We start from the raw sequence: 12,252 nt of genomic DNA, 5'->3' as shown, positions 1-12,252 counted from the left end.
GTTGGAAACGGGTCAAATTTGAACTGTAGCTGCCTCATAATTTGCTCTTTATTTTTTCCAAAAATCATTTCTAGGTACATAAGTATCTATTTAATCATAGAAACACCAAAACAATTCCAAGATTCAACCACTAGCTAGGAACGGTCAAGCCCGCCGTTTTGACCGCATTTTGAAACGGGCATAAAAAATTAAAAAAAAATCAAAAAATTGGAAAACCTTCGCATTGTGTCATTATATGTGACCAAGTTTCCAGGGAAAATAATAAACTTGTAATACGGTAATTATTTTAAAAAAGTGTTCTCAGAAATGAGCTATCATGCGTGAAGATTCATGGCTTTCAAGCCAAATGATCAATCTTATGGCCACATTCATGGCATAGTTTGTTCAAATGATCTCATATTGTGCACGAGGGTGCATATTGGAATTCCAAACAATGTTGCCTAAGGAAGTTTTCATTTTCTTTGCACGGAAAATTCATTTTTCATTTTCCGAGTGCCCAAAAGGAGGTTTTTTTATGAAGGAACTACCAAATAATTGTTGCAAAAATTAGACCTAATCAATTTTATAAAATACTAGGCCATATATAATGCACAATTGACAAAATGGTTGGGTGTCAAAATTTTTGATCCACCTCTGGTGAAAAAGACAAATTCCCGTCGATTCAGCTGGAAGCGGGTCAAATTTGAACTGCAACTGCCTCATAGTTTGCTCTTTATTTTTTACAAAAATCATTTCTAGGTAAATAAGTATCTATTTAATCAGAAATACATGGTTTGATGGCGAGACATCGAGGTTTGGACAGTGGCCGAGGGCCCCAACTCTAGAGCGAGTAAGCTCGCATGCCCGCCGCGTGGTCACCGTGTGACCGTGGCGTTGCCATGTGTTCTGGGAGGCCTAGGCATGTCTAGTGGGTTGGGCACTCCCCAGGTAGGTGCTAGGAAGAAAATCACAACATAATATTCTCATGAGGAGACCGATCGATGCTCAAACATGAATAAGCAGCCAAGTGTTTGATTTGCGGTACGGGAAATGCACATGGCTAATGGGCGTGAGTTTTGGCTGAGGATGATCAATTACTAAGAAGACCATCTTCACAAATTTTCACCTCAAAAGGAGGAGCCTAGGTGGTACTTGCTTTACAAACTACCACACTGGACATAAATACGAATGTTGAAGCTGGGCTCAAAATAATGAATGGATTGAGCTGGCATTTGGTGAAGGATGGTTATTTGGGCATAGAAAAGCACTGTAGAAAATGGATACTATTTGGACATGCCAAAGTGGTACTTCCTTCACAAACTGTTGTTCTGAACAGAATAGGAAAATGAATATTTTTGAATTATTTTTGAACTAGGCAAGGAAGGTTTTTACATATCTAACGAAGATATGACCCAAAGAATTTATGAGATTTTTTTGGGAATTTTGGGAATGACAGAAATATAGGTTGCTTCACAACCTAGGGCAAAAACTGCCACATGGACATGACACATAGGCAAAACTGATGAGGTGGCGCCTAGTCATAGCAATAAGTACTAATGCATCCACGTTCACAACCTCATGACCATTTGTATTGGTCGTAATCAGGTAGAAATAAGGTCATGGACCACTGTTGTCTGCTTTTATGACCATTTGGTCTAAGGCAATTCAGGGTTTGAGCCCTTCTAAGCGAAATGGCCGTGGATTTACGGCCAATTCAGCTAGGGTCACTAAGAGAAGGTCACTAGTTGACACATTTCTTGTAGTGTGGTAACGAGCTAACTGGGCCCATAACGGCCTGCTCTACATTTCGGCCTGCTGAAGGCCCGTCGACGACTAGTGAAAATTGAGGCCCAACATGCATTTTGGCCTGCTAAAGGCCCGTGGTTTCATCTCGGCCGTAACAGGCCAGTACAATATTCAGCCTGTTAATGGCCCAACACTACCTGGGCCAAACTAAGCGCTGGGTCGACAAAAGGCCCAACTAAAATATAGGCCGGTGTAAGTTTGGGCCTGGCGCAATGTGTGAAGGCCCCAATCATTCGGGCCCAAGAAAGACGCAGGCCGGCCCAATTGTGGCCCGCTAAAAACCTGGCCCGTTAGAGTCGAATGTTTCGGCCCGGTCGACTACATCTGATTTTTTTCAGATAGCGAATGATGGCAGTAACTAGTAGGAATTAAGAACAAACCTACTCTATACAATAAAGAAATTACGACATAGTAACTAAGAATAAACCTACACTATACAATAAATGATTTAAGGTATATTACATCCACTGGGCATTGAAGTTCGCCACCAGTGATCATAAAGCACAACGAAGAAGCAGATTACAAAAACTGGGCACCATTGCAGCGTAACAAAATAATACTGAACCGAGACCACTTCAAAGACAGTTCAAGAAAGGTTAGCCTTGCGGGGGAACTGCTGCGCAAGCTGCTGAGCAAGGCTGTGAGACCGGCCTAGCATGTCGGTCATAGCTTCCAGGTGTAGTTGTTTAGCGATGAGGTTCTCATTGGTGTTCTCCGCAATCTTTCTTAGAGATAGGACTTCAAGTCGAAGTTGAGTTGCAGAATGCCTTTATGCTAGAACTTGGGACTGAAGAAGTCGAACTGATTCAGACAACGAATTTTGTGAGCTTGTCTGACTGTTAGTCTCAAGTAACTTGAACACTGCATCAAGACAAGACTTTGGGGTTGTCTCGCTATCTTCAAGATGTTTTGCCTTCTTTGCTGCAATATATGTTGGGTTTGTCTCACAGCCTTCAGCAGACTTGTGCATGCCATCAGACATATCACCCTGAAACAAAGCAGAGAGATGACAGGTTTTGCACGTGTATAAACAAAGATGATAATTGTTTTGTCAATTCTATCCAATTTCAAATTAGAAAATAAAGAGTAAGTTCAAAATATCAATAGCATAATTTGGCATTGTTCATAATGCGGGGAGCTTCACCACACTACTGGATTACCATGTCAGCATAACAAGCATAGATGAAGGGCAAAGAAAATCATTGTATCTATTTTGGATAATGTTCATGGCATGTTGTTCATATCATCAGCCACATCAGTAAGATAAAATAGGAGATGACAAGGTGCAAACGTGGGCTGCTTCACCACACACTGGATTATAGATCCACAAAACCAAGCATACATATAGGGAGTATTAAGTAATGTGCATGGTATGAATACGAAATTTGGTTTTACAAGTAAAACTTAGAACTTACGGTTCTTACGAACATGCATTTTGGTAGAAACAGCAAACTAAACAGCAGTAAACGATAGGGAGTATGAGCAAATTAAACAACAGTTGAGGATAAAGGCTTTAGAAGGACTGACTTACATTAACAGTTAACACCAGCTTTATAATGCCCTTCTCCATGTCAAGGGAAGGATAACTCAAGAATTTCAGCACATAATCTTCTTCATAAGCATTGCCTGTACTTGATGTCTACTACACAACCTTCTTCTTGTAGACGTTGTTGGGCCTGCAAGTGCATAGGTTTGTAGGACAGTAGCAAATTTCCTTCAAGTGGATGACCTAAGGTTTATCAATCCGTAGGAGGTGTAGGATGAAGATGGTCTCTCTCAAACAACCCTGCAACCAAATAACAAAGAGTCTCTTGTGTCCCCAACACACCCAATACAATGGCAAATTGTATAGGTGCACTAGTTCGGCGAAGAGAGGGTGATACAAGTGCAAAATAGATAGTAGATATAGGTTTTGTAATCTGAAATAATAAAAACAGCAAGGTAGTGAGCGGTAAAAGTGAGCGTAAACGGTATTGCAATGGTAGGAAACAAGGCCTAGGGTTCATACTTTCACTAGTGCAAGTTCTCTCAACAATAATAACATAGATAGATCATATAACAAGCCCTCAACATGCAACAAAGAGTCACTCCAAAGCCACTAATAGCGGAGAACAAACGTAGAGATTATGGTAGGGTACGAAACCACCTCAAAGTTATTCTTTCGGATCGATCTATAAAAGAGTTTGTACTAGAATAACACCTTAAGACACAAATCAACCAAAACCCTAATTTCACCTAGATACTCCATTGTCACCTCAAGTATCCGTGGGCATGATTATACGATATGCATCACACAATCTCAGATTCATTCAACCAACACAAAGTACTTCAAAGAGTGCCCCAAAGTTTCTATCGGAGAGTCAAGAACGTGTGCCAACCCCTATGCATAGGTTCCCAATGTCACGAAACCCGCAAGTTGATCACCAAAACATACATCAAGTGGCACATGATATCCCATTGTCACCACAGATAATCACGGCAAGACATACATCAAGTGTTCTCATAAAAGACTCAATTTGATAAGATAACTTCAAAGGGGAAACTCAATTCATCACAAGAGAGTAGAGGGGGAGAAACATCATAAGATCCAACTACAATAGCAAAGCTCGGGATACATCAAGACCGTGCCATAGAGGGAACACGAGAGAGAACACAAGAAAGAGAGATCAAACACATAGCTACTGGTACATACCCTCAGCCCCGAGGGTGAACTACTCCCTCCTCGTCATGGATAGCGCCGGGATGATGAAGATGGCCACCGGTGATGGTATCCCCCTCCGGCAGGGTGCTGGAACAGGGTCCCGATTGGTTTTTCGTGGCTACAGAGGCTTGCGGTGGCGGAACTCCCGATCTATCTTCTGACATGGGGTCCAAGTCCATCAGGTGGGTTTCCTTCCAAAAATAACTTCTCTAGTTGTTTTCGTTCCGTTTCGACTCCGTCTGATATTCCTTTTCCTCGAAACACTGAAATAGGCATAAAACAACAAATCTGGGTTGGGCCTCCGGTTAATAGGTTAGTCCCAAAAATAATATAAAAGTGGATAATAAAGCCCAATATTGCCTAAAACAGTAGATAAAGTAGCATGGAGCAATAAAAAATTATAGATACATTGGAGACGTATCAGTACTCTACATTTTGTAGAGAGTAATTATAGATATGATAATACTGGAAGGGATAGAGGATAATGAAGATAAGATGCAGATTGATGCTACATAATCAACTACCAATCCCTGGAAGTACAAGCATTACAGGACAAAATGTACTGACAAGAGCAATGGGCTACACTTCTGCACTGGCATTGTCTATGTATTCTACTTGTTGGTAAGATTAAATATAGATCTGATCTTTTTTACTAAATGGTGGGTGAGGGAGATAAGATGCAGAATGCTACAAAATGAACCAATCCCTCTTCCCATGTTACAAGAGTGTTTTGAACACTGGTGTACTGTACAAAACATTCTTATATTATGGGACGGAGGGAGTAGCTGTTAATGTAAGTATAGTGATAGACCACGTTCAATCCTTACAAGAGGACTGCAGAGCTAAACCTCTTCAAAAGCATTGGGTTGATTCTAAATTTGTGTAAGAGTCCATACGGATCTTATAATGTCCACCAAATGGACGATTACGAGGCTAACGTGTGCAGTGATGCTACATAATCAAACAGCTATGAAAGTAACTACGGTCATACAGGGCAAGAGGTACTCACAAGAGCAATGCAGTGTGGAGTATAGTTGTGAGATTATGTGGTCCCTTGAGAATGAATGTTCTTCTGCTAACAGTTTTCGTACAAGTGAGACATTAAGGCAAATGCAGAAAAGTAGTTCAAATTGTGATGTGATATCATAGACAGTACCTTACGCTACAGCCGAGACCAATGTGTAACAAGATTATTCCAGTCACCGTCGGATAAATGTAGCACTAGAGACTTTACAGAAATTTCGTTCAGAGGCTTGCCATCGAAGTGCGCTTGCCTTAGGTAGGAACGATACTTCATCAACGAGTGCTTGAAAAGCGCAACTAACTCTTGCTCGTCATCACAATCCAGTTTGCTCCTCGCCTATTTAAAAGAATGAAATCTTGTGTCTTCTGTCAGCAGAAACATATGCAGTAATGACCATGAATAACATTAGTACATTACTCACACGTAAGTTGTGGAGGAAGACTGGAAATTGTTCTGTGTCTGCGGTATAATCTTTCCATGAAGGAAAGATGCGCACAAAGTTCCTGACAACAACATAAGCTTCGTCTTCTAAACTAGGAAGAAATGGAACAGGGGTCCTATTTGCTGCAATTGGGGCTCTCTCTGGTTCGAAAAGGGATTTGGCAACTGGATTTGGTGTACTCTTTGCTGGAATGGGGGTTTTGCGTCGTACAGTCGGTGCTATGTCAACTGGCATAATCATACTATTTGCTGCAGTTGGGGTCTGCTGAGTTGGGACATCAGAAATGACCAGTGTAGTAGGGCTAGAGTCTGCTAGAGTTGGGGTATTTTGTGGGTCAGGTGATATTGCAACTACACCTAATGGGCTATTTGATTTATCAGGTGCCACTACCTTTTCCAAATACTTTGCTTGTGCACCTCCGCGATCAGCAATCGCCCTCTTCCTTTTGAACGTCTGATACACAAGAACAACATTTGAATGGATAAATATGGTACGATGACAGATGGAATATGTACTGAAAATGGATAGGCAGGGCGTATTCACATACACGATGTGTAAATTAAGCTAATGGCAGTTCAACAAAGTAGAAGCAATGCAAAGCATCAGTTGCAAGATATGTGCGAGCAATGTAACCTTGGAAAGTTAGAGCAAGTACCTTGATGGGTGAATAAGATAGGGCATCTTCCTCTGACTCCTCCACTAGGGAGCTACATTGACTTAGGTCTCCCTCTAGCTCAGAATCACGGTTAGGATCATATTCTGAGCATGAATCTGTAGGTGGAGAGCGTTTGCATTGCATTGCATCCAGACTTGATTTCAGTCCCTTAATGCCAAGTTTGACAGCCATGGCATTGTTCTGCTTTATTCTTTTCATGCACGCAAGCTCATAATCATTATGATGCTGTTCAGAATCTGAGATTCATGAAAACATAAAAAGTAGTCAGATTATATATGGAATGCATTGCGGATTCAACTCGGAGAGTGTCTCCCTATAAACCCCTGCATATGCAAAGTTCACCTCCCCAACCGTGCTGACCAGACCACACACAGAAATACAAACCCCTTATGTCTCTATAACAGGCAGGCACACATTTCAAAACTGAAGTAGGAACATTAGAATCATATAAAATTCGTATTTGAACAAATAAACTAAGCAATTATGAGTGGCGTAATGTTTAGCTTCAAGGGTGGAGTGTTGGTAGTGCGACACAAAGCAAGTAGGCAGATTGTATTCCATGTAAAAGATCGAAGCCTATGTAAAAGCTGGAAATGACACTTTCTTTCTATACAATGCAGTGTTCGTTACCCACACATGATGGAAGAGATCACATAGAGAAATACTATTCCCAAGTGTCTACGGTTCCAGTATTTAGAAACAGGGTGGTCCACCCTAAAAGAATATTGACAACAAATATGACAAGGCAAGCATAGATGTAGTGAATCAATCATTTACTTGTGAGCTTATTAGGACAAGTATGCATAATTGTAACTGCAGTAAGAGACCGTCCAAAATCTGAATGAAGAAGTTTGTCTAGCACTTATTGTTTGCAACTAATCGACGTGAATAATTGGATATTATATCGAATGAGTAAGAAAGACAAGTAAAATTGTCAACAAACCTGGCTTGCAGTAGTAATCTGGGTCAATGTCACTACAACCAACAATCCAAAATGACTAGTTTCTGTTTCGAGGGCCGGAATTTTGAGTAATGAATCCTAATGACAGTCCTGCCTAATGAGTAATGAATCAATTAGAAAATGGGTGATGAGGAGTGGCTGCTGAGTGTTGAGGACGTATCTTAGGATAAATCGGGTTGGCTTGGTGGGTGCTGCATGCCTGAGCCCTAAACGGACTGGGAAGGTAGGCACGGCGGCGCGCCCGAGCAGCGGTGACGCTGTTGGGCGAGCGGCTCCTGGCCTCCTGTTAGTCCGGCGTCTCCTCCTAGAGTCATGCCATCCGGGGACGGCAAGTCGCCGGCGAGGCAGGCGGCTGGGGGCGAGTAGAGATCAGAAGCGCGCAGCAGAACAGAGGGGAATCGGGGCCTGGGACGACCCAAAATCCCAGGGTGGGCCGGCCCACCGTGGGCACCCTGTAGAGATACACACCCGAGCGGCGAACATGCATTTTCGAAACTCTAAGCATATTTTTTTATGACACGAAGCACGTATTCTGATCGTATAGTGATCATAAAAGGGGGAAACTCTAAGCATATTTTTTTAGCAAAAGAGGGTTTCCCCTCTGATTTCTATTAAATGAACCACCACGGAACCAACATGATCAATTAAACCCTAAGCATGATCAATTAAACCGTATTATGGCTGTGCCATGGCAGATTTGAAGCTGCAAACCGGAGAAATGATATTTAGCATCCATTGTTTGCTTCGAACTAAGAACTAAATTCTAAGAGCTGAAAAGAAAGTAGAGTAACCAAGTTAAGATCTATTTTCTGGTTGAGATCAAAAAATTGAGGAGATATGAAGTACCACCTCTCTTGCGGCGCCGTGTAGGCATTGGGGGTGCGATGGCTGTTGGTGGTGTTGAAGCAGATCTGCGATGGTAGACGGGTGCATAGGGGGATAAGTCCTGTTGCGGTGGAAGAGAAGGTCGTGTGAGCAGCCCCGACAAAGAGGACGACGGCGCCGATGAAGCGAGAGGACGCGAAGCAAGGCTATTGGTCCGACGTCGTGGATGAGAAACGCCCATCTCTAGCAGTGGACGACGCGGTCTTGGTAGGCGCTCCGGCATGGTGGAGGATGGTGGCGATGGATGTGGTGGAGGATGGCGGCAATGGATGGGGTGGCGGACGGAGGCTGGTGTGGGGATGGGGTGTTCTAGCGTGGACGGTGTATGAATGGGAAAATGGAGGGAGAGGTACGGGGAACCATGTTTTTGGGACACACCTGTCTGAAATATGGGAAAGTTACGAACTTAGCCCCCGTTTAAAAATTGGACGTCTCGTCGGTTGGGGATAGGACGGTAATCTCGCATCTCGCCAATATTTGCCCAGAGCGATTTCGGGCGAGGAGAGGGTGGTTGGTGTTGGGGAACGTTGCAGAAAATTAAAAGTTTTCCTACGGTTTCACCAAGATCCATCTATGAGTTCATCTAAGCAACGAGTCATGGGAGATGCATCTACATACCACTTTGTAGATCGCGAGCGGAAGCGTTCAAAAGAACGGGGTTGAAGTAGTCGTTCTCGTCGTGATCCTATCACCGGAGATCCTAGCGCCGAACGAACGGCACCTCCGCGTTCAACACACGTACGGAGCGGATGACGTCTCCTCCTTCTTGATCCAGCAAGGGGGAAGGAGAGGTTGATGATGATGGCTCCAGCAGCAGCACAACGGCGTGGTGGTGGTGGAACAGCAGCACTCCGGCAGGGCTTCGCCAAGCACGTGACGGAGGGGGAAGAGGTGTAGCAGGGGGAGGGAGGCGCCAGAACTTCAGGGTGCGGCTGACCCCTCCCCCTCCCTTTATATAGGCCCCCAAGGGGGGGCGCCGGCCCTGGGAGATCCAATCTCCCAAGGGGGGCGGCGGCCAAGGGGGTGGAGTACCCCCCAAGCCAAGTGGGGCGCCCCCCCACCCTAGGGTTTCAACCCTAGGCGCAGGGGGTGGGCCAAGGGGGGCGCACCAGCGCACTATGGGCTGGTTCCCCTCCCCACTTCGGCCCTTGGGGCCCTCCGAGATGGGTGGCCCCACCCGGTGGACCCCCGGGACCCTTCCGGTGGTCCCGGTACAATACCGGGTGACCCCGAAACTTTCCCGATGGCCGAAATATCACTTTCTATATATAATTCTTCACCTCCGGACCATTCCAGAACTCCTCGTGACGTCCGGGATCTCATTCGGGACTCCAAACAACATCCGGTATGCTACATACTCATATTCATACAACCCTAGCATCACCGTACCTTAAGTGTGTAGACCCTACGGGTTCGGGAGACTCGTAGACATGACCGAGACGACTCTCGGGCAATAACCAACATCGGGATCTGGATACCCATGTTGGCTCCCACATGCTCCTCGATGATCTCATCGGATGAACCATGATGTCGAGGATTCGAACAACCTCGTATACAATTCCCTTTGTCAATTGGTACGTTACTTGCCCGAGACTCGATCGTCGGTATCCCAATACCTCGTTCAGTCTCTTTACCGGCAAGTCACTTTACTCGTACCATAATGCATGATCCCGTGACCAAACACTTGGTCACTTTGAGCTCATTATGATGATGCATTACCGAGTGGGCCCAGAGATACCTCTCCGTCATACGGAGTGACAAATCCCAGTCTCGATCCATGTCAACCCAACAGACACTTTCGGAGATACCTGTAGTGCACCTTTATAGTCACCCAGTTACGTTGTGACGTTTGGTACACCCAAAGCACTCCTACGGTATCCGGGGGTTACACGATCTCATGGTCTAAGGAAAAGATACTTGACATTGGAAAAGCTCTAGCAAAACGAACTACACGATCTTGTGCTATGCTTAGGATTGGGTCTTGTCCATCACATCATTCTCCTAATGATGTGATCCCATTGTCAATGACATCTAATGTCCATAGTCAGGAAACCATGACTATCTGTTGACCAACGAGCTAGTCAACTAGAGTCTCAATAGGGACATGTTATGGTCTATGTATTCACACGTGTATTACGATTTCCGGATAATACAGTTATAGCATGAATAAAAGACAATTATCATGAACAAGGAAATATAATAATAATCCTTTTATTATTGCCTCTAGGGCATATTTCCAACAGTCTCCCACTTGCACTAGAGTCAATAATCTAGTTACATTGTGATGAATCGAACACCCATAGAGTTCTGGTGTTGATCATGTTTTGCTCGCGAGAGAGGTTTAGTCAACGGATCTGCGACATTCAGATCCGTATGTACTTTGCAAATATCTATGTCTCCATCTTGAACATTTTCACGGATGGAGTTGAAACGACGCTTGATGTGCCTGGTCTTCTTGTGAAACCTGGGCTCCTTGGCAAGGGCAATAGCTCCAGTGTTGTCACAGAAGAGTTTGATCGGCCCCAACGCATTGGGTATGACTCCTAGGTCGGTGATGAACTCCTTCACCCAAATTGCTTCATGCGCTGCCTCCGAGGCTGCCATGTACTCCGCTTCACATGTAGATCCCGCCACGACGCTCTGCTTGCAGCTGCACCACCTTACTGCTCCACCATTCAAAATATACACGTATCTGGTTTGTGACTTAGAGTCATCCAGATCTGTGTCGAAGCTAGCGTCGACGTAACCCTTTACGGCGAGCTCTTCGTCACCTCCATAAACGAGAAAATGTCCTTTGTCCTTTTCAGGTACTTCAGGATATTCTTGACCGCTGTCCAGTGTTCCTTGCCGGGATTACTTTGGTATCTTCCTACCAAACTTACGGCAAGGTTTACATCAGGTCTGGTACACAACATGGCATACATAATAGATCCTATGCTGAAGCATAGGGGATGGCACTCATCTCTTCTTTATCTTTTGCCGTGGTCGGGCATTGAGCCGAGCTCAATCTCACACCTTGCAGTACAGGCAAGAACCCCTTCTTGGACTGATCCATTTTGAACTTCTTCAAAATCTTATCAAGGTATGTGCTTTGTGAAAGACCTATGAGGCGTCTCGATCTATCTCTATAGATCTTGATGCCTAATATATAAGCAGCTTCTCCAAGGTCCTTCATTGAAAAAACTTATTCAAGTAGGCCTTAATGCTGTCCAAAAGTTCTATATCATTTCCCATCAAGAGTATGTCATCTACATATAATATGTGAAATGCTACAGAGCTCCCACTCACTTTCTTGTAAACGCAGGCTTCTCCATAAGTCTGCATAAACCCAAACGCTTTGATCATCTCATCAAAGCGAATGTTCCAACTCCGAGATGCTTGCACCAGCCCATAAATGGATCGCTGGAGCTTGCATACTTTGTTAGCGTTCTTAGGATCGACAAAACCTTCTGGCTGCATCATATACAGTTCCTCCTTAAGATGCCTGTCAAGGAATGCCGTTTTGACGTCCATTTGCCATATCTCATAATCATAGTATGCGGCAATTGCTAACATGATTCGGACGGACTTCAGCTTTGCTACGGGAGAGAATGTCTCGTCGTAGTCAATCCCTTGAACTTGTCGATAACCCTTAGCGACAAGTTGAGCTTTATAAACGGTAATATTACCATCCACGTCCGTCTTCTTCTTAAAGATCCATTTGTTTTCTATCGCTCGCCGTTCATCGGGCAAGTCTGTCAAAGTCCATACTTTGTTTTCATACATGGATTCTATCTCA

Source organism: Triticum aestivum, chromosome 1B, assembly GCF_018294505.1.
Source record: "Triticum aestivum cultivar Chinese Spring chromosome 1B, IWGSC CS RefSeq v2.1, whole genome shotgun sequence".
In the NCBI taxonomy this organism is placed as follows: Eukaryota; Viridiplantae; Streptophyta; class Magnoliopsida; order Poales; family Poaceae; genus Triticum; species Triticum aestivum.
This window is presented reverse-complemented; position numbering follows the sequence as displayed.